This window comes from Triticum urartu, chromosome 2A (genome assembly GCF_056163025.1).
Source record: "Triticum urartu cultivar PI428250 chromosome 2A, HENAU_Tu73, whole genome shotgun sequence".
NCBI lineage: Eukaryota > Viridiplantae > Streptophyta > Magnoliopsida > Poales > Poaceae > Triticum > Triticum urartu.
Genome location: NC_141874.1, coordinates 50,060,797 through 50,084,427, shown reverse-complemented (window position 1 = coordinate 50,084,427; position 23,631 = coordinate 50,060,797). Strand labels below are relative to the sequence as shown.

General features: G+C 48.5%; 1 pseudogene; it reads left to right on the top strand.

Annotated features, from left to right (window-relative positions):
* Positions 1–8,392: 8,392 nt before the first annotated feature.
* On the top strand, positions 8,393–9,603 carry LOC147983600 (uncharacterized; annotated as a pseudogene).
* Positions 9,604–23,631: the final 14,028 nt, after the last annotated feature.

Below are 23,631 nucleotides of genomic sequence, written 5' to 3'. Positions count from 1 at the left end.
CCGTTAAACTCTGCCTTAAATTTGCCTCGGGATGCCGAGTGGACTTGTAACAGTTAAACTTTGCCGAGCCGCGGGCTCGAGTACTTTGAGGTCTGGGACCTTTTAGGCTTTATCCGAAATCGATTTCTCATTGGGCATCTTCATGGTTTGATTCGTCGAGTGGAACTTGATCTTCACTCGGAATGACCTTGTATTTGCGGCGCAATTCCGAAGGGGGAGTTAGCAGTCGACTCGCGGATTGGGTCGAGTCTTGAACTTAGGCGAGCACTGGGCTGCAGCTAAGCCCCCGAGTGGGAGGTTTGCTCTCCACTTGGTAGGATTTTTAAACACTTAGGCGAGTGCCGGACTGCAGCTAAGTCTCTAAGTGAGAGAATTTAGGCGAGTGCCGGACTGCAGCTAAGCCCCCGAGTGGGAGGATCGCTCTCCACTCGGTAGGATTTTTTCAAACTTAGGCGAGTGCCGGACTGCAGCTAAGTCTCTAAGTGAGAGAACTTAGGCGAGTGCTGGACTGCAGCTAAGCCCCCGAGTGGGAGGTTTGCTCTCCACCCGGTAGGATTTTTAAACACTTAGGCGAGCACTGGGCTGCAGCTAAGCCCCCGAGTGGGAGGTTTGCTCTCCACTCGGTAGGATTTTTAAACACTTAGGCGAGCACTGGGCTGCAGCTAAGCCCCCGAGTGGGAGGTTTGCTCTTCACTCGGTAGGATTTTTTCAAACTTAGGCGAGTGCCGAACTGCGGCTAAGTCTCTAAGTGAGAGAACTTAGGCGAGTGTCGGACTGCAGCTAAGCCCCCGGGTGGGAGGTTTGCTCTCCACTCGGTAGGATTTTTTCAAACTTAGGCGAGTGCCGGACTGCAGCTAAGTCTCTAAGTGAGTGAACTTAGGCGAGTGCTGGACTGCAGCTAAGCCCCCGAGTGGGAGGATCGCTCTCCACTCGGTAGGATTTTTTAAACACTTAGGCGAGCACTGGGCTGCAGCTAAGTCCCCGGGTGAGAGGTTTGTTCTCCACTCGGTAGGATTTTTTCAAACTTAGGCGAAACGGATTCGCAACTAAGTCACCCACTGGGGGATTTCGTATGTAAACAAAAGTGACAACAATTAATGGAACACTCTTGCCTTTGATAAAAACGAACTGCAGGAACTTTTCTTATTACATCTCGTCCAAGGGAGAGCTCAAGTGTAAAAGGGGCGGAGTAGTTCCGCATTCCAAGCTCGTGGCTCGTCGATCTGGCGATCAACACTGTAGAGGTGATACGCTCCATTGTGGAGGACTCTGGTGATGATGAAGGGGCCTTCCCAAGTAGGAGCAAGCTTGTGTGGTTTCTATTGATCCACTCGGAGGACCAAATCTCCTTCTTGGAAGGCTCGACTCTTCACATTCCGGGCGTGGAATCGACGCAAGTCTTGCTGATAAATGGTCGATCTGATCATGGCCATCTCCCTCTCTTCTTCTAGGAGGTCGACTGCGTCTTGCCGGGCCTGTTCTGCTTCATCTTCGGTGTAAAGCTCGACTCGGGGCGCGTTGTGAAGAAGATCACTTGGCAGAACCGCTTTGGCTCCGTAAACCAGAAAGAATGGAGTTCTTCCAGTCGACCGGTTAGGGTTGGTCCTCAATCCCCACAGAACTGACGGAAGCTCGTCGACCCAAGCACCTGCCGTGTGCTTGAGATCACGCATCAGTCGAGGCTTTAGTCCTTTGAGAATCAGACCATTTGCTCTTTCGGCTTGTCCATTCGACTGGGGATGGGCGACCGATGCGTAGTCGACTCGAGTGCCTTGAGAGGCGCAAAAAGCTCTGAACTTGTCCGAATCGAAGTTTCACCCATTGTCAGTGATGATGCTATGCGGGACTCCATATCTGAATGTTAGCCCTCTGACGAAACTGATAGCAGTGCAAGCATCAAGATTCTTGATAGGCTTAGCTTCAATCCATTTGGTAAACTTGTCGACTGCCACAAGCACATGAGTGAAACCACTTCTACCTGTTCTCAGCGGACCGACCATGTCTAGTCCCCAAACAGCAAAGGGCCAGACGAGTGGAATGGTCTTCAGGGCTGATGCAGGCTTGTGTGACATGTTGGAGTAGAACTGGCACCCTCCACACTTGTCGACTATCTCTTTTGCCATCTCATTTGCTCTAGGCCAGTAGAATCCCGCTCGGTATGCTTTAGCCACAATGGTCCGAGAGGACGCATGGTGGCCACAGGTCCCCGAGTGGATATCATTAAGGATCATCCGACCTTCTTCTGGTGTTATGCATTTCTGACCGACTCCAGTCGCGCTTTCTCTATACAACTGCCCCTTTATGACTGTGAAGGCCTTGGATCGGCGGACGATCTGTCGAGCCTCTTCCTCGTACTCTGGGAGCTCTTTCCTTAGGATATACGCGATGTACGGTATCGTCCAGTCGGGAGTGATTGCCAAGACTTCCATGATCAGGTCAACCACAGCAGGAACTTTGACTTCAGTCGGATCTGTGGCACTTTTCGGTTGTGGGGCTTCTTCTGTGAAAGGATCCTCCTGGACTGACGGCGAGCGGATGTGCTCCAAAAACACATTGCTGGGAATGGCTTCTCTCTTGGAGCCTATCTTTGCCAGATCATCAGCTGCTTGATTTTTGAGTCGGGGGATGTGATGAAGCTCTAACCCCTCGAATTTCTTTTCTAGCTTTCTCACTGCATTGCAATAACCAGTCATAGCCGGACTTCTGACGTCCCACTCCTTCATCACCTGATTAACCACCAAATCTGAGTCACCATAGACCATGAGGCGACGGACGCCGAGTGAAATGGCCATGCGCAACCCATACAGAAGTGCTTCATACTCTGCTTCATTGTTGGAGGAATCGAAGTAAATCTGGAGAACGTATCTGAGCTTATCTCCTCGGGGGAGACTAGAACTACCCCAGCACCGGAACCATTCAGCATCTTAGATCCATCGAAGAACATGGTCCAGTGCTCCGAGTGAACTTGAGTCGGAAGCTGCTGTTCAATCCACTCGGCGATGAAATCTGCGATTGCTTGGGACTTAATAGCCTTCTTTGCTTCAAACTTGATATCTAAGGGAAGGAGTTCAATCGCCCACTTGGCCACTCGACCAGTTGCATCTCTGTTATGCAGAATCTCTGACAGTGGGGCGTCGCTGACGACTGTAATGGAGTGGTCAGAGAAGTAATGTGCAACCTTCTTTGTGGTCATGTAAATCCCATATACAAGCTTCTGGTAGTGAGGGTATCTTTGTTTTGAAGGGGTCAAAACTTCAGACAGATAATAGACTGGGTGCTGAACTCTGAAGGCCTTTCCTTCTTCTTCCCGCTCGACCGTGAGTACTGTACTGACAACTTGTCCCGTGGCCGCAATGTACAGCAGCAGAGGCTCTTTGCTGATTGGGGCAGCAAGCACCGGCTGGGTGGAGAGCAGAGCTTTGAGTTCTGCAAACGCTGCGTCAGCTTCTGGAGTCCACTCGAACTTGTCAGACTTCTTCATCAGTCGGTAAAGAGGCAACGCTTTCTCACCGAGTCGAGAAATGAATCGACTTAGAGCGGCCAAGCAACCTGTGAGCTTCTGGACATCGTGTATACGCACGAGGCGCTTCATCCGGAGTATGGTGCCAACTTTCTCGGGGTTAGCATCGATTCCTCGTTCGAAAACGAGAAAACCGAGTAACTTTCCACCTGGAACTCCGAATGTGCATTTTGATGGATTGAGCTTGATATCATATCTCCTGAGGTTAGCAAAGGTTTCAGCAAGGTCAGTCAGTAGGTCGGAACCTTTCCGTGACTTAACCACAATATCATCCATGTATGCTTCTACGTTCCGACTGATCTGAGTGAGCAAACACTTCTGAATCATCCTCATGAACATGGCTCCAGCATTCTTGAGGCCGAAGGGCATGGTGACATAACAGAAGCACCCAAATGGGGTGATGAAAGCCGTTTTGATCTCGTCAGGTCCATACAAACGGATCTGATGGTACCCTGAATAAGCATCTAGAAAAGACAAACGCTCACATCCCGAGGTCGAGTCCACTATCTGGTCGATGCGGGGGAGAGGGAAATGATCTTTCGGGCAGGCCCGATTGATATGTTTGAAATCAATGCACATGCGAAGTGACTTGTCCTTCTTGGGGACCATGAAGACATTGGCGAGCCACTCGGAGTGGTAAATCTCTCGAATGAACTCCGCTGCTAAGAGCCGAGCCACCTCCTCGCCAATGGCTTTCCTCTTCTGGACGGCGGACCGTCGAAGATGTTCTTTCACAGGTTTGAATTTCGGGTCGACTCGCAGACGGTGCTCAGCCAGCCCCCTGGGAACTCCAGGCATGTCAGAAGGCTTCCATGCGAAGACGTCCCAGTTCTCACGGAGGAACTGGATGAGCGCTTCTCCCTATTTGGAGTCGAGCGTCGTCGAGATGTGAGTCAGAGCAGCGTCGGGGTCGGTCGGGTGAATGTGAGCCGTCTTTGTTTCACCGGTCGACTGAAAAGCTGACTCCGAAGCAGGCTTCTTGGCCCGTAGCAATTCACTCGGATCGGCAGTCTTTTGGTACTCTTGCAGCTCGACCACTGCCATCTGAGCATCTGCAATCTTTGAGCCTTTCTGAAAGCACTCTTCTGCCTTCTCCCGATTGCCCGTAACAGTGATTACCCCTTTAGGGCCAGGCATCTTCAGTTTGAGGTACACGTAACATGGTCGAGCCATGAAGCGCGCGTAAGCTGGCCTGCCCAAAATGGCATGATAAGCACTTTGGAAGTCCACAACCTCGAATGTCAACTTTTCCTTGCGGTAATTCTTTGAATCACCGAAAATCACATCAAGAGCAATCTGGCCGAGTGATTCGGCTTTCTTGCTAGGAATGACTCCGTGGAAGCTCATGTTACTGGTACTCAGTCTGGACATCGGAATGCCCATTCCTTTCAAAGTTTTGGCGTACAGTATGTTCAGACCACTGCCACCATCCATCAAGACTTTGGTCAGTCGAGTGCCTTCGACAATTGGGTCGACCACCAACGCTTGCCTCCCAGGGGTGGCAATGTGCGTAGGGTGATCAGACTGGTCGAACGTGATGGCAGTCTGAGACCACTTCAGATAACTGGGTGTTGCCGGAGCGACCATATTCACCTCACGGTTGATGACTTTCAGTCGACTTTTGCTCTCGACATCGGCAAAAATCATCAGGGTGGAATTGACTTGGGGGTATCCATCGTCACTGTCTTCCTTGTCCTCAACTCTGTCCGACTCTTTTTCCTTGTCTTTGGTCTGTTTGCCCTGAAACTGCTGGATCAGGAGTCGACACTGTCGAGTGGTATGCTTTGGGTAAATGAAATTACCCTCTTCATCTTTCTTGGTGTGGATGTGGCATGGCAGATCCAAAACATCATTTCCATCTTGATCCTTGACTTTCTTGGGCTTCCAGGGGCCTTTGGTTTTTCCCTTGAAGTTTCCCTGGGCTACGGCCAGGGCCTCCCCAGGAGCGGCTGGCTCGGCCTTCCGCTTCTGTTTCCGACTGGAGTTTCCTCCGGTTTCTTGGGCGACTGCCTTGAGCTTGCCGCTTCGGAGTCGATCTTCGTCTTCACCATTAGCGTACTTGGTGGCAATCTCCATCATCCGATTCAGAGACATCTCTCCAGTTCGGCTGAACTTCAAATTCAACTCTTTGTATTTAACGCCTTCCTTGAAGGCACAAACTGCTTGATGGTCTGGCACATTCTCAACCGAGTGATGCAGCGTGATCCACCTTTGGATGTATTCCCTCAGGGTTTCGTTCGGCTTCTGCATGCAAGACCGCAACTCTGTAAGGCCTGCAGGTCGCTTGCATGTTCCTTCAAAGGTTGTGACAAACACTCGGGAGAGGTCCTCCCAGGTGTAGATGCTGCTGGGTGCCAACTGATTCAGCCACGCCCTGGCTGAGCCCTCTAACATGAGAGGCAAATGCTTCATGGCCACCTCATCGTCGCTGCCGCCAATCTGTACAGCCACTCGGTAATCCTCGAGCCAAGTGTCAGGCTTAGATTCACCGGTGAACTTGCTAACCCCAGTCGCCAGCCTGAAATTGGGAGGAATCACTGCGGCCCTGATGGCTCGACTGAAACACTCTGGCCCTGAAACACGTGCTCTGCTGCTGGCGGGCGCATCTCTGTTCTGGCCTTCCCGATGAGCCCTGTTCCTGTCAACCAAGTCTTGAACGAGGACAGACCTCGCGTCAAAGCCTGGGTCCCTGGGGTCGACTGGAATCCTTTGCCCGACACTATGAGGGAGTCTGTCATCTTGCCGTCGAGGCGCATATGACTCACTCCTCGGGGGAGGGGTTGGCACTCGACGTCGATCATCACGGTCGAATCGGTGATCATACTGCTCATTCCTCCTGTACTGATCATGCCGGTCGCCACGTCCCTCGCGCCTCGGGGGCGATCTCGGGCTGTGAGCCGACTCGACTGTACCCGTTGCGACGGATCGACTGTGGATCCTGTTCCGCGACTGAGAGACAGCAGAATTCTGGTTTCCCGCCGCCCGGAGCAGTGCTCTGATCTGCAACAAGCCTCTGCCCGCCTCCGACTGGGAGGGCTGAATTGATTCTGCTATACGGGCCGCAGCGGCCAAATTCTGAACTGGGGTTCGGTATACCTGCGGCGGCGGGAAGAGTTGACGCCGACTGGACTCGGGAGCTTGCTGACGTCGACTGGACTCGGGAGCCCGCTGACGCGCTTGCTCGTCGAGTATCCGCTGGAGATTCTCCAGTCGAGTGCGCTCAGGTTAGCCAAGCGCGCGTCCTCCAAGGCTCGGGCCTCGGGGGTTTCTCCGACAATAGGAGTGTGGAGCGCGTCCATGTTCCGACGGCGAAGCTCCTCTCGTTGTAATGATGTGAGAGGTTCGGGAAGATACTCATCGTGGGGATGCGACGGGTCGCCCCCACCCGCGCCTCCACCAGCGCGAGGGAAACCAAGAGGACTGTGCGTCCCATCGACCGCTAGAACCTCGGCCGCTGGGTCACTGCTGCCGCACTCGGATGCGGTCTCCGCGGAGCCAGTCGACAGGTCGAACAGGCCGCAGAGGGATTCGTCGGGCTCGATCACCGCGACTTGCGGGGTGGCCGACTGGCGAGCCACGGCATGTCTCACCCACCTCTGAAGTCTTGACCGACCGGAGCGCTTGCGCCGGTGGGAGGCAGAGCGGGGAGACGATACGGGGGCCGACCGATATTGGGTCGACGGTTGCCGCAGGAGGACGCCACGAACGCATGCGCGGAAATGCGTCGCACCACGGACGGGGAGCGCGTCGATGTCGAGTGGCGCCTCCTGAAGCCAGGCGGAGTCGTCGGCGATGAACGTGAGCGCGCCGAGACGGATCTCGCGGCCCTCCACCAAAACTCCACACGAAACCATGATCAAAGGGGATCGGAAAAATCGCAACTTCTCCAATCAGGCGCTAAGACTGCGGCCCCACGGTGGGCGCCAACTGTCGTGGTTCTAACTCTGACAGTGATGTAGGGGGGTAGGTATGGAGAGGCTAGATCTCAGCTATTGGGAAGTTGTAAACACACCAAGATGTACGAGTTCAGGCCCTTCGCGGAGGAAGTAACAGCCCTACGTCTCGGTGCCCGGAGGCGGTCGACTGGATTACTGGCGTGTGAATAACAGGGGTGCGAACCCTTCATACTGAGGAGGGGGTGGCTTATATAGAGTTCGCCGGCCCTCTCCTGCCCCAGTAATACAGGGTTTAAGGTACATTTAAGGTTGGGCGTTACTGGTAACGCCCCTAGTAAAATGCTATAATGACCATAAAGACTACTTAATACCCGACCGTTTGCCTGCGGAGTGACTTCGGTCGAGTGGCTAGCTTCATGGTCGAGTGATAGCTTCTTGGTCGAGTGTCTTAAACCCGTCGAGTGGGATACCTTCAAGTCGAGGAAAAGGTGACTTCTCCTAGGGGTGTCCTAGGGTAAGACTCTTTGGTCAGGTCCGTGTCCCTACTCTAGGTACATGTCTTCATCACTAGTCGTTCTCAGAATATGGTTAGCGACAATCTAGCTTCCTTTGCTAGGTCTGGAGGTAGGATTATAACTTGGTTTGGTTCTGGACCTTCAGTAGCTGTAGAGCTAGCCCTCGCTGATTGTAACTCTTTGGTTTCTGAGTAATACAAGTCTTCTACCCGCAAAAAAAAATTCTCAGGGTGGGCCGTCCATTTTTCTAGATCCCAGCAAGCGCTCGTTACAACAATTCTCCGGGCCCAACAGCACATCGCTCTTTTTTCTCTTCCTTTGTGCACGAAAAGACGAAGCGGTTGTTCTCATCTCAAAAAACAAAAAGAAGCGGTTCCAGAAAAAAAGCACTCCACCCACCAAATCCATCCCCACCCCCACGAGCGAGAGCGGGAGCCCACCGACGCCGACGCCAACCGCCAATGACCCGCCGCCGACGCCGACACCAATGCCGCGGCTCGCCGCCGGCGCCTCCGCCTCCGCCTTCGCTCGAAAACGACGACCTCCTCCGCGAGATCCTGCTCCGTATCCCGCCGCGGCCCTCCTCCCTCCCCCGGGCCTCCGCCGTCTGCAGGCGGTGGCGACGCGTCGCCGTCAACCCCAAGTTCACCGCCCGCTTCCGCGCCCACCACGGGAAGCCACCCCTCCTCGGCTTCTCCCAGCGCCGCGACGACGGCATCGTGTTCGCCCCCGTCCTGGACGCTCCCGACCGCGTCCCTCCCGAGCGCTTGGACCTGCGAATCCGCGATGTGACTCTGAGGCCCACCTCCTCGGGTGCCGCCACGGCCGCGTCCTCATCTTCGATGTGGCGCGGGCGGAGGTCCTTGTGTGCGATCCCATCACGGGCGAGCAGCGCCACGTGGCCATCCCGCCGGAGTTCAAGACGGGCCACGTCAACGGGGTGGTGCTCTGCGCTGACCGCAGCCAGGGCCACATGCACAGCGGCTGCCGCTCCAGCCCGTTCAAGGTGGTCTTGGTGTTCATGCGCAGCCACGATCATCGACCCCTCGCATGCGTCTACTCCTCCGAGATCAACTCATGGGGCCATCTCATCCAGACAGAGGCTCCACACCCAGGTTCGGCTTGTTGCGGTGGTGCTCAGAGCATCCTTATTGGCAATGTTCTTTACTGGCCGTTAAAGCATGCGAAAGATGGCATACTTCAGTTTGATTTGGATAGGCAGAGTCTAGATGTGATCGAGACACCTCTGGGTATGAATGTTCCCCACAATCATCAGATCATCCAGGCAGAGGATGGCACTCTTGGTCTCGCCATATTGTCCCACCATTACCATAACATTCAAACGTGGCAGCGGAAGGTCAATTGTCAGGGTGTTGCCACATGGGTGTTGTGGAAGACCACCGAAATGCATGACATTCTTGGGCTCTCTCCTCCGACTGAGGTAGTGAGAAGGGGGTGGAACTGATACTGGGATACGACCAGGATGCTAATGAAATGTTATTGTATCTGGATGGCACTGTCTATATTGTTCAACTGAAGTCGATGCAGTCAAGAAAACTTTGGGAAAGCCTGTCATTCCTTCAACAGTTTCTACACGCCAGGTGATTGTTCATCTTTAGTCCTCATATTGTAGGAGTAACCTAATCTTGTTATGTCTTGTACATGGTTGCTAGAATATCTCTGTTTCAGTTTTTAGATGTTCGGTTGTTCACTAACAACTTAAACTTAGCTACAGATTGTCCCTTTCCTAGATAGATGAACTTGTAGTTGTACTGTTACGTGTATGTTATCGGTCAATATAGACATGCTTATGGCCTTTTTTGTGTCATTATATGATGTAGTTGTCTTCAACCTTGGGACATAGCAAATCAAATATGAAGTGAGTAATAATGTAAAGGCAAATGTCAAATGATCAACACCTTTTTTCCCCGAAGTTGTTTTCTCTAACCAGGCTTCATTTATTTAAATCTGAATATTCAAGATCACTTCTGGTGGCAGTGTTGCATTTTTGCATGTATTTATTTATTTTGTCTCGTTGATACATGATGAGAGATGAGTTTGCATGAGATAAATCCTAGAAACCATGTCTTACAACATTCTAATTCCCCACCCCAATAAACTAGAGTGTCAGAATGCACCAAAGATGCTGGTTTCAAAAGAATGCACCAAAGATTTATTTTGTGTTGCAGGTATTTCTATGAGATATAACCAGGAATATGATATTTGATATCTACTCCCTGCATTCCTAAATATAAGACGTTTTGGCAGTTCAAATTGTACTGCCAAAACGTCATATATTTAGGAACAGAGGGAGTATTACTTAGCTCTTCCTTGTGTTGCCGAGCTGGTCCGGAATTTGTACTCATTTGTTTATACACTATGTTATAGTAGGTTCTGCCGATATGTATCTGGTTGCTAACAGATTGGCAATTTGGTTTTCTCTATAGGTGAATGAAGGGCTGCTGCAGTTCTCACTGAGCTTGTCACATCATATCAATGTGGTCGACGGTATTTACATGTTACCTCAAAAAGGCCTTATTCGGTGTGTGCCTTAGTATAGCCTTAAGCCAGTTGTATGTATATATTTATGTTTTGCTAGTTTCTTGCTTGTCCAAGTGTTTGGCAGATATGTAAGATACCTAACTATTTGTGTCTTGACTATACTTTACAAGTTATCTTTTGTCAAGTATTTCTGTTTTCATCTTACGTTGTGTGTGAAGTATCTCTATTTGAATTTCTAACATGTAACTTGTGCTGCGTGAAGCATTCGGCTAACACACACACTCATGTCGCTGTCATGTTCCTTTCTTATCACTAGTAGAAAAAGGGTCAATCGTGAAGCACATTAGTGTCGGTTTGTATTTGAGCCGGCACTAATGTATACATTAGTGCCGGTTCCAACGGCTAGCCGGGCCGCTTTCATTAGTACCGGTTCGTGGCGAACCTTTAACACCGGTTCGTGCCACGAACCGGTACTAATGAGAGTGGTGGCAGGATGTTGTCAGACAGGCGCCCCTCCAGCCCCTTTAGTACCGGTTCTTGGAACGAACCGGTACTAAAGGTCGTCCTATATAAACCCTTCGTCCACCAGCACTCTGTTCTTCCCCATTTCCCCTCTCCGGCCCTCTCCTCTGTTCTTCCCTTCTTCCTCTCGAGTTCATCACAAAATTTGCCCAAAATTTGTCAAGAGTTGAAGGCCCTCATACATTCAAATGATCACAAAGGTTAGCAACTTTGTCCTTTCATCTCTCATTGCTAGATTAGCTCTTGCATTGGTTTATATAGTGATTAATTTGTGAGTTTAGTAATTTGGGAGGATATATATATATGTGTGCTAGTATTTGATTTATATGCAATTTGAGGTCAAAAATAACACTTAGTTTGCATATGTAGGTGTGGTTTACTTAGTGCCTTCTAAATCTCCATCGTAGCCACCGTCGATCGCCCGCACCGTCCCGTCGCCGGCACCACCTTGTGGTGAGCCTCTTGTTCATGAAATTTTATATAAAAATTGATGTGTGTGATTTGGATATATAGTTACTCGTATAATTATCGTACCCGTACGTTGTTTGTTATACATATAGTGTCGTGGTTTTGATATCCGTCCCCGTCGGCCCTAGTCCTTGTTATGATTCGGATGTGGTATGTATATTCTCTTTTAAAACTAGTTGCATTTCGTGTTTATGACAAATTATGCCCATCAAGTTGACATAGAAATTTTTTCTAGGAGGTATCTGAACCTGAAATTCCAACCGACCCTATTGCCGAGAGGTTAAATTTAGTTGAAAGAGAAAACGAGTACTTGAAAGAAAAATTGAAAAGAATTGAGGGGGAGAAGATGGAATTGGAGTTGCATGTTGCCTATGTCGTCGATGATCACAAGATCAAGATGGAGAAAATGCGCTTGAAGATTAGAAAGATTAGAAAATATGCCATCGATAGTGAGGCTTGGTATCATTATGCTGTTGGATCCATTGTTACCTTAGTTGCGATCTTGATCGTATTTGTTGTTGCATTTAAATGCTTTAGCTAGAGAGTTATTTGTTTGTTGCATTTAAGTGTTGTATGAACTTTATGTATGAACTTGTATTAATTTGGTCTATTCGGTGTTGTGTAATGAAGATGAGCCGGCAATGGATGTACGATGACCGATGCTCTCCCCAGTTCGTTGAGGGCGTGCGTACTTTTCTGCTTGCGGCTGAGGCAAACAAGCGGGCGGATGGTTTTATGCCTTGTCCATGTGCTCGCTGTAAGAATGGTCACAATTACTCTACGTCAAGAACCATTCACGTCCACCTGTTTAAGACCGGTTTCATGCCCCATTATAATGTTTGGACCAAGCACGGAGAAAGAGGGGTTATGATGGAAGACAATGAAGAAGAAGAGGACGACGACAGCTATCCTGGCCATGGGTTCCCTGAATACGATGATACAACAATGGGGGAAGAAGCTGAGCCGGTAATGCGGGAAGAAGCTGAGCCGGTAATGCGGGAAGAAGCTGAGCCGGCAATGCGGGAAGAAGCTGAAGAAGAGGCATCAGATGAGCCCCTTGATGATCTAGGTCGGGCCATTGCCGATGCAAAGAGAAACTGCGCAAGTGATTTGGAGAAGAAGAAGTTGCAGCGCATGTTAGAGGATCACAAAAAATTGTTGTACCCGAATTGCGTAGGTGACAAGAAAAAGCTGGGCACCACACTGGAATTGCTGCAATGGAAGGCAGAGAATGGTGTATCTGACAAGGGATTTGGAAAGTTGCTGGTAATGATAAAGGATATGCTTCCAAAGGATAACGAATTGCCCGAGAGTACGTACGAAGCAAAGAAGGTTGTCTGCCCTCTAGGGTTAGAGGTGCAGAAGATACATGCATGCCCTAATGATTGCATCCTCTACCGCGGTGAGTACGAGGATTTGAATGCTTGCCCGGTATGTGGTGCATTGCGCTATAAGATCTGCCGCGATGACCCTGGTGATGTCGAGGGCCGGCGCCCCAGGAAGAAGATTCCTGCTAAGGTGATGTGGTATGCTCCTATAATACCACGATTGAAACGTTTGTTCCAAAACAAAGAGCATGCCAAGGCGATGTGATGGCACAGAGAAGACCGTAAGAAAGACGGAAAGTTGAGAGTACCCGCTGACGGGTCGCAGTGGAGAAAAATCGAAAGAAAGTACGGGAAGGAGTTTGCAGATGACGCAAGGAGCGTATGGTTTGGTCTAAGCGCAGATGGCATTAATCCTTTTGGGGAGCAGAGCAGCAACCATAGCACCTGGCCTGTGACTCTATGTTTGTATAACCTTCCTCCTTGGTTGTGCATGAAGCGGAAGTTCATTATGATGCCAGTGCTCATCCAAGGCCCTAAGCAACCCGGCAACGACATTGATGTGTACCTAAGGCCATTAGTTGAAGAACTCTTACAACTGTGGAATGGAACAGGTGTACGTGCGTGGGATGAGCACATGGGGGAAGAATTTGACCTAAAGGCATTGTTGTTCGTGACCATCAAAGATTGGCCTGCTCTCAGTAACCTTTCAGGACAGACAAACAAGGGATACCGCGCATGCACGCACTGTTTGGACGATACCGACAGTATATATTTGGCTAATTGTAAGAAGAATGTGTACCTAGGACATCGTCGATTTCTTCCGAGCAGGCATCCCGTAAGAAAGAAAGGCAAGCATTTCAAAGGTGAGGCAGATCACCGGACGAAGTCTCGCCACCGTACTGGTGCTGATGTACATGATATGGCCAAGGATTTGAAGGTGGTCTTTGGAAAGGGTCCTGGTGGACAACCTGTTCCGAATGATGCTGACGGACGCGCACCCATGTGGAAGAAGAAATCTATATTTTGGGACCTGCCCTATTGGAAAGACCTCGAGGTCCGCTCCGCAATCGACGTGATGCACGTGACGAAGAATCTTTGTGTGACCCTGCTTGGCTTCTTGGGCGTGTATGGGAAGACAAAAGATACACCTGAGGCACGGGAGGACCAGCAACGTATGCACGAAAAAGACGGCATACATCAGGGTCATGCAAGCTACGCTCTTACCAAAGAAGAGAAGGAAATCTTCTTTGAATGCCTGCTCAGTATTAAGGTACCGTCTGGCTTCTCGTCGAATATAAAGGGAATAATAAACATGGCAGAGAAAAAGTTCCAGAACCTAAAGTCTCATGACTGCCACGTGATTATGACGCAACTGCTTCCGGTTGCATTGAGGGGGCTTCTACCGAAAAACGTTTGATTAGCCATTGTGAAGCTATGTGCATTTCTCAATGCAATCTCTCAGAAAGTAATCGATCCAGAAATCATACCAAGGTTACAGAATGATTTGGTGCAATGTCTTGTCAGTTTCGAGTTGGTGTTCCCACCATCCTTCTTCAACATCATGACGCACGTCCTAGTTCACCTATGCGAAGAGATTAACGTTTTGGGTCCTGTATTTCTACACAATATGTTCCTCTTTGAGAGGTTCATGGGAGTCTTAAAGAAATATGTTCATAACCGTGCTAGGCCAGAAGGAAGCATCTCCAAGGGCCGTCAAAATGAGGAGGTCATTGAGTTTTGTATTGACTTTATTCCTGACCTTAAGCCGATTGGTGTTCCTGAATCGCGGCATAAGGGCAGACTGGATGGAAAAGGCACGCTAGGAGGGGAACAAATAATATGTATGGACGGACATTCTCTCACTGAAGCACACTACACAGTTCTACAGAATTCCGCCTTGGTGGCTCCGTATATGGATGAACACAAGAATTTGCTACGCTCCAAACACCCGGAGCGATCTGATGACTGGATTACACGTGAACAAACCAGGAGTTTCGCCAGCTGGTTGCAATCACGTACCATGCATGACACCTCTATTGAAGATGACCTGTACTTGTTGTCCCAGTTACCATCTTCGAATATAATGACTTTCAAAGGGTACGAGATAAATGGTAATACATTTTACACGATCGCCCAAGATAAGAAGAGCACCAACCAAAACAGTGGTGTCCGCTTTGATGCAGAAACCAAGACGGGAAAGGAAACATATTATGGTTATATACAGAACATATGGGAACTTGACTATCGACGTGGTTTGAAGGTCCCTTTGTTTCGGTGCAAATGGGTCAATATGACACGAGGCGGGGTAACGGAAGACCCGCAGTACGGAATGACAACAGTGGATCTCAACAATCTTGCGTATGCAGACGAACCATTCGTCCTAGCCAATGATGTGGCACAGGTTTTCTATGTGAAGGACATGTCTACCAAGCCAAGAAAAAGAAAAGATAAGGAAGCGAATGCATCGTACGATGAGTCAAAGCAGCACATAGTTCTTTCTGGGAAGAGAAACATCGTGGGAGTGGATGACAAGACAGACAAGTCAGAAGATTATGAAAAGTTTGATGAAATTGCTCCATTCACAGTGAATATTGACCCGAGCATCCCGTTAAATGATGAAGATTTTCCATGGCTACGACGCAAAGGGACACACGCGAAGAAAAAGTTTCACACCCAAAGATCTGGGATGTGATCGGCTTAGCTATCATCACTTTCTTCTGTGTTTCACACCCAGGAGGGAATCTCTGTAATAGTTAGGGTAGCTAGTTATGTGTTTTGGCATTTGAAACGCGAAGAAATTTTATGTGCAAGCAAATTCTTTCATGCATTTATTGATTTTTTCAGCTAAATGACCCTGAAATTGAAAAGCATTTCAAATGAACTCAGAAAAGGATGAAAGTTGGCATGGTATCATAATTTCACCCACATAGCATGTGCAAAAAAGTAGAGAGGGTTACCGCAAAAACTGGATACACTTCATGTACAAAATGGACAATCTGTTTCGAAATATCAGGGTTTCGGACGAAAACTCATCCGTTACAAAGGCATTTCATTTTTAAATAACTTAAGCATTACCAAATTGAATATAATGATAAAACACACTAATATTAAACATAATAAAAAAGAATCACTGGAAAATGTATTTTTAAAGTTAAGTTATTCACAAACTAGTGATTCACACAAATTTCAAATAATTCAAAATTTAAACTATTCAAATTTAAAAACTACCGGCACTAACTGAAAGTTTTTAAAAACTATCAAAAATATTCACAAAGAAACTCTAAATACAGCAAAAAACAACTAAAAATAAATAAAACAAAATAAATAAAGCAGAAAAGAAAAAACTAAATGAAAAAAGCCCACCTACCGGGCCACAGCGGCCTGCATACGACTAGAAACCCAACCTGTTGTTGGGCCAGGATGCAGGCCCGCAAGCCCAATAGGCCCCATAGGGCAGAGTAGCAGAGGTAGGCCCAGAAGGCCTGCTTTAGAGAGGAGCTCGAGACAGCAGCGGCGGCGGGGCTTATAAGCAGGTGTGAGCACCCTTCGGCTAGCGAGGTGGGACTAAACTTCTGCGCCCCTCGCCTGGCAGCGCAACCCCTTTAGTACCGGGTCGTGGCACCAACCGGTACTAAAGGGGGGCCTTTAGTACCGGTTGGAGCCAGGAACCGGTACTAAAGGGGGTGCTCCCCCCCCCCCCCCCCCCGCTTGGCCTGGCCAAAACAGGCCTTTAGTACCGGTTGGTGGCTCCAACCGGTACTAAAGGTGTCCCCTATATAAGAAACACTTCGAAAATTTTCAGTTTCTCATCTCCCACTTCTCTCTGCCGCCGCCCCGTCCCGCGCCGTCGCCGCCCCCGTCGCGCCGTCCCCGTCGACTCCGCGACGCCCCCGTCCTCGTCGCGTCGTCCCCGTCGACTCCGCGGCACCCCCGTCGCCGTCCCGGTCGTCGATCCCCTCGCTTCGCCGTCGCCGTCGCCTTTGGATCGACCTCGCCCTCGCCGTCGCCGTCGCCTCGACCTTGCCCGCGCGCGCTGTGAGCCCCTCCCCCGGCCCCTCTCCTCCCTCCAATCGATCGTAGCACACACCGGCGCTGACCGTGCGCACACACACGCGCGCGCACACACACACACACACTACATGCACACACACACACTACACACACACTAGACGCGCACACACACACAATTTTTCTGTTTTTAGCTTTTAGTTTTTTTTGTTTTTCATACAAAGTTTTAGATGAATTAATTAATTAGATTAGATTAATGTCAAATAGTATGTAGAAATGTTAGTTATAATATATATAATGTCAAATGTTATAGAAATGTTAGTTATATAGAAATGTTAGAAATTTTGGAAATGTTAGTTTTAGCTAGCTAGATGAATTAGATTAATTTCAAATTGTTAGACGATGATCGATGTTTTTTTAGTTTCTTATATTTTTAGTTATAAAATTTAGAATTTGCATATATGAAATCATCACAATCCATCATTTAAAAAATGTTACTTTACTTTTGCGGCATATAGTATTTTGTTGTCGACGATGCCCGGCCCGCATCCTCGCCGTCGACACGTCCGCGACGACGTCCTGCTTCAGAGGACCCATGTCCGGGACTGGGCTCCGCCGGGCTGGCACTGGGAGGTGCTACCTTCAGGGGCGCGACGCTTGGTGAGGAACCCGGCCCCGGGTCCCGTCGTCGACCCTCATCTCCTTTGGTGGCATTCACGTGGGCCACTTTCGGTGCAGAGGGAGCCGGCCCCGCCGGAGGTGGTACGTCGCCGTGTCAGGGAGGAGGACGAGCACGTCCATCGCTACATGGCTGCTATGGACGTCAGGTTCTCCAATACCTGGCAGGTTCTTTGGGGAGATCACCCGAGCTATGATCCAGTGATGGTTCCTTCTCTTTGGGTGTCCACCGCCCGCACCTCAGGAACCGCGAGTGGCCTAGATTACTCTGTACTATTCGATCTTTATTAGCTTGCTAGCTAGCTAGCTAGTGATGTATTCAATATTATATCTATTATTCGAGATGATGTATTCGAGATTATATCTATTATTCGAGACGATGTATTCGAGATTATATCTATTATTCGAGATTATACTAAATTGTTTTATATTTCTTTTGGCATAGTTAAATAAAAGCTATGGCGGACAATACCGACAGAGAGAGAGAACAGACCATGCTCGATATCATACGCGGGCCAGATGATGATCAGAATGAAGAAGATTTTGACGGCTCCGAATTTCTAAACAACACCGGAGAGGGTGATATGATATTCGATCGCGACGACCGAGAAGATGAAGTCATGAACTACGACGAAGAACATGTTGATCCTGAAACAACAAACACCGGCGAGGTATATATATTTATATAAGCAGGAATCTGGTGATCATCGCATGTTTTAAATGAGTTGAAGATATATTAACGAATCGATCTTTCTTCTTTCAGCCATCCAGATCGAGCAAATCTTCAGGCAAAAGGACGAAACGAGGCCCGAACAAAAAGTTGAAGGAGGGCGTAAAGTACAATATCGAGGCAATCAGACCTAATGGCGAACCATTAGCGCCTAAGAAGATTGCGGACAAGTTCGTTCGTCAGTGCGGAGTTATTGTGAAGGACCAACTCCCGATCTCCCTTCAAGAATGGAGAAAGCCAGCAAATCCACGTCCAGATGTTACTTTTGTCGACGAGAAGCAAAAAAATCTGCTTTGGGAAACTCTCATGGAACATTTCACCTTACCAGATAATTTCACAGAAGCAGACGTGCGGAAAGTCAAGGACGCTGCTTTTAGGAAGATGGCGGTTGCATTCAAGAACCACAAGAGAATGACGTGGGAGAAGTACGTCAAGGGAGGAAGGAAGACTCCAGTATTCGAGGGGATACTAGAGAATCAAAGTGCTCATTGGGACGATTTCGTGAAATTCAAGGATTCAGAATTAGCTAAGGAACGGTCGAGAATAAACAAGAAGAATGCCGAAAAAAAGGATAAGTTCCATAAGCTGGGGCCAGGTGGCTACGCGGTGGCAATGCCTAAGTGGGATAAGTATGAGAAAGAGATGGAGGATGCAGGTGTCACTCCGGTTAGTAAGAGCTGGCCCCCCAGGTGCAGGACTTGGTTCTATGCGCATGGGGGGAGTTGGACCCGAAGACAGGCAATGTTTCGACGAAGGCATGTCTGAACGGAGCCGACAATGCGCTACTTGTTGCAATAGAAGAGGCTCGATCGGGGGTGTTCCAGCCCAACAGAGAGAACGACGAGCTTACGCGTGCCCTGGGAAATCCTGAACACCCGGGAAGAACACGAGGCAAGGGCGCTATTCCGTGGTATGAGGGGTTTTCGGACTGGAACGCCGACTACAGAACCCGTGCGAGAAAGAAGATTGCGGAGGAGAAGAAGAGGAAGATGGAGGAGGAGCAAAGGAAGCTCGACTATGAACGCCTTCAAGGCCTAGAAGCAAGTCAAGCGGAATTGGCAGCTAAATTCCAGCGGCAGCAGGAGCAGATCGACTCACTTAGCCAGCAAAGGGGGTCTCAGCAGCTGCAGCAGCTAGCGGATGATCCAGCATTGGATACCACCGCCCCATCCATGCCGAGAAGCAGCGTGGGTTCCGCCCCGGGCGACGCAGTAGTGCTGGATAGATACCCCGTGGATGACATCACGGAGAACACTAACTGCGAGCTACACTTCAAAATGAAGAACATATCCATGAAGGTGGCGGACGCCGTTGCTTTTTCAAATTCCCCCGAGGCAACCTTCCATTGCAACCCGATTCCAGCGGGCTATGCTCGTGTCTTGGTTGATGAGGTGGTGGACCAATATTCGGGGCTAGAGCTTGACATTCCTGGAGGTGATGAGGAGCACACACTCGGAGATGCCAAACATCGTATCATCCTATGGAGAAAGGATTGCATCATTTTTCGAAGGCCACCGACACCGCGTCACCCGACTCCTCGTCGAAGTCCGCCACCGAGTCAGCAGACTCCCGCTCCTCCAAGTCCACCAACGCGTGAGGCCACTCCTCCTCCTCCAAGTCCGGCAAAGTGTCAAGCCACTCCTCCTCCAAGTCCGGCACAGCTTCAGGCCACTCCTCCTCGTCCAACTCAGCCCCGTCAGCCGTCTCCGCCGCCTCAGCAATCACAGAAGAGACACCCCGCAGCTATGGTGCGTAGCGGTACCAGTCGAGGTCATAGTACAAGAAGTACAGGCGGAGGCAAGCGATATAAATATGGTCCAAACCTCACTACTCCTCTTCCTATGAGGGCTTACGACAGGACCGAGGAGCAAACCAATGCCATAGTGCGGGCAGAAGTCGACGCCCATTTTGGACCGAAACCGCCACCGCCGCCAAGGGAGAAAGTGCCTGTGGAAGTAGTTGACCACTTCATTCGTATGGCTCAACCACCAGCTCCTAAGCCTGTTGACACAGACTATGAGCGCCACATCAGGAAGTTACATCGACAACGTCTACAGAAGGAGGCGAGCTCGAGCTCGAGCAAACAACAAGCAGTTGTCGAAAAATGCGGGAAAACCGTTGCCCAGCTGGGAGAACAGGCGGCGCAATCGACCCCCCCGCTTGTTGTGCCGACAACACGTGACAGTACGCGCGCCCAATATTATTGTGGCCAAACAGTTTACGTTCCCGAGGTGGGCGATGTGGTAATAACTCAGGAGCATATAATGCAGGCTGAAGAACTCAAGATCACTGTTGGACAACTCCTCGAGATCGAGGACATGCCTGTGATTACAGAGGAGGAAATAAAACGGAAATATGTCCGGGGCCAACCTTTGGTCAAGCCAGAAGATGTCAAGAAGCTCCCAACGAGAATGTATGAATTGCATCAATGGTACATGGACATTACCAAGAGATCCGATCGAGAGTCCCTCATGGTGTATGTCAAGAAGGATCATTACTACCATGAGAAAGCTGTGGCCGTTGAGTATTCTGAACTGTTTCAGTTATACAATCAAGACGCACTCGACAAATCTATCGTCAGTTGCTATTGTCTGTAAGTGATTTCTTTCTGTAATTTAAGTCTCAAGCTAGTTGTAGTGATCCTTTTGATCAATCATTACTTGTAATTATCCTCACTATATTCTTTTCTGTGGTATTATGCAGGATGAAGATGTATGAAATGAGAAAAGGTGGACGCTATGGCATTGGGTTCATTGACCCAAACACCGTTAATCAATACACATGGAAAATGAGCAAGTATTATGAAAAGCAGGTAGAGGACAGCATGCTAGAGTTCTTGAAGCGCCTCAAATACAATGAAGATATACTACTTCCTTACAACTTCGAGTGAGTCACACTTTCTTGTACTACAAATTCTCTGTTTTTGCCTACTAGCTAGCTACATGTTTTTGCTTACATATGCCCGCTTAATTAAGACATGCAAACGTGTGTGCATGCAGATTTCACTGGATCTTGTGTATCATTAAAGTTGACGCCGGAACAGTTGAAATACTGGACTCGCTACTCAAAGCAAATAGTGACTACAACATCTTGTATGGGATAGTCAACAGGTAATTTCAATCATTATTAACTATATATCTCGGCCTATTTAGTTCGTCATTTCATGATATGAACTATTTAATAACCCCTTTATTCATTTTCTTTGTCGGCGGGCAGGGCTTAGGCAAGGTTCATCAGCGTCACGGAAGGCGAATGGAAACCACAACTGAAATGGTTTCGATCCAAGGTAAGTAATTAAGTACTACTAGCTAGCTAGCTAGCTGCCATCTCTTTAATTATCATGCTTGATTAATTATTATCTGATCAAATTAAATTCCATTCTCGTAATAAAGGCCCTGAAGCAGGCGCAGGGGACTAATCTGTGTGCATACTGCATTTGCGAGAACATTCGCATGATGGCGTCCGAAAGGAGCAGATCTCAAAGACAGGAATGGGTACGCTTGTCAGAACACTATTCACAATTTTTACACCATTATCGATATCTAGTCACACAACTAATACACATGCATATTGATCTCCTTCTTAACAGTTCAAAGAGGTGCGGGACAAGCTCCTAAAAACGGAGCGCGTAGAAGCACTTCAAGAGGAAATAGCGGGATTTTTGCTCGACCAGGTCATAAATCCGAAGGGAGAATACTATTACCCGCTACCGCCCCCATCGAACATGTCATGAACCACTTCCAATTGTCATCGTACTCCGAAGGCACCAATTAGGCTAATGCCACTGGCTCCGAAGGCAACATGCATATGTAGGAGAAATTGTATATAGCTATACATGTGTGTATGTGTAAATTAATATGGTGGTTTGTGAGACATTGATGATATATATATATATATGATTGGTTCTACTAGGAATTCTATTTATATATATATATATACAATGTGTAGTACCGTAAAATACCAGCAAACGAAAAAGAATTAAAATGGAAAACACAAAATTAAATGAAAAAGAAATCATAAAACCAAAAATCCTCCAAACATTTTAGCAACTAGTACTAAAGGGCTCCCGGCCCCCGGAGCTGGCTCGTGCCACGTGGTTGCCGTTTAGCACCGGTTCGTGCTGAACCGGTACTAAAGGGGGGGGGGGCGCCTTTAGTGCCGAAATGTTAGTGCCGGTTCCGCAACCGGCACTAAAGGGCCTTACGAACCGGTGCTAATGGCCCGTTTTCTATTAGTGTATGGTGCTTTCATGTAACGGCTTATTAACGTCTGGGGGTAAAAGAAAAGCTGAACATGTACTCCTTCTGATCCTTGAGCTGGACGATGCCATTTGGAGAAGAAGCTGCACGTTGGGTACAAATTCCTACAGTTTCAGACAGGTGAACATCGCAAACTGATGAAGTTTGTGGCTCCAAAACTGCTCAAGCTTCTCTCCAAAAAACAACAGCAGCAGCAAAACCACAAGATTATAGACGTGATTTGACCGCCATTTCTTCACTGACCTGCCCATGGAAAGTGCTAGGATGGGTACCACATCCATAAAAAAAAAGGGGGGGGGGGGCATTTAATAAGTAAGAAATCTCAGCTTAACTAGTTTGAACAGTTAACAATGAAGCAAATGTTTTCATGTTGTAGAAGTAAGGAAATATTAGCGAGAATGATGGATTATTCCGAACTACCACAAAGTTAAACTAAATGCCTTTCAGAAGTTGTGTGTACATACATTTATTTTGAGAGTAAATTAGGGTTTGTTTGATGGCTGGCAGAAAGCTGCACTTTCAGATGTTGAGTGTGCACTTGAGAGTAAATTAGGATTAGCTTGGACAGCGGGTCTATTTCATAAGGAATTGCACTTTGCGGCAGAGCTACTAGCTATGGTAATGTACTTTAGCTCGCAAATGTGTGCTGTTGGTGCTTGGGGTGACTAGAGAGTTTGAGCGTATAGACTGAATATATTTCACCAAAGACCTGCTTACTGAATATATTTCAAGACAGTGTGGGTTGAGAGGTAAGAAAAATAACTTAGATCAAGTCCACCATAGATCCCTAAATGTGAAAAACAAGTAATAAAACATCTATCTAAAAAACCTAAATCTATGCTTGCCACCGTCGGTCTGGCCATCACCGTCGCCATCAGAGGTCTTCAGTTTTGTTTGTGCAACTCAAAATTGAGGAGAGAAATGAAGTTTGGTTAGAGAGATGGTGATGTGTGCGCGGCCTGGTTGGTACTCTGCATTCTTTGTTCATCCTGCGGTGGTGGTTCTGTCTGTGAAAGCGTGCCGTTGTTATAATGTCAGTTGTGTGGCCACAACAATTCATCAACCATCAAAATCCCAGACAACCAAACGCTACTTTTTTTCCGACGATGCTGGTTGCACTGACAGAAGAGAGAACCTACTGACAATCAAACGCTACGGCTGATAAACCCAGCGGCAAGAAAAAGATTTAAATTTGGGTATTGTAG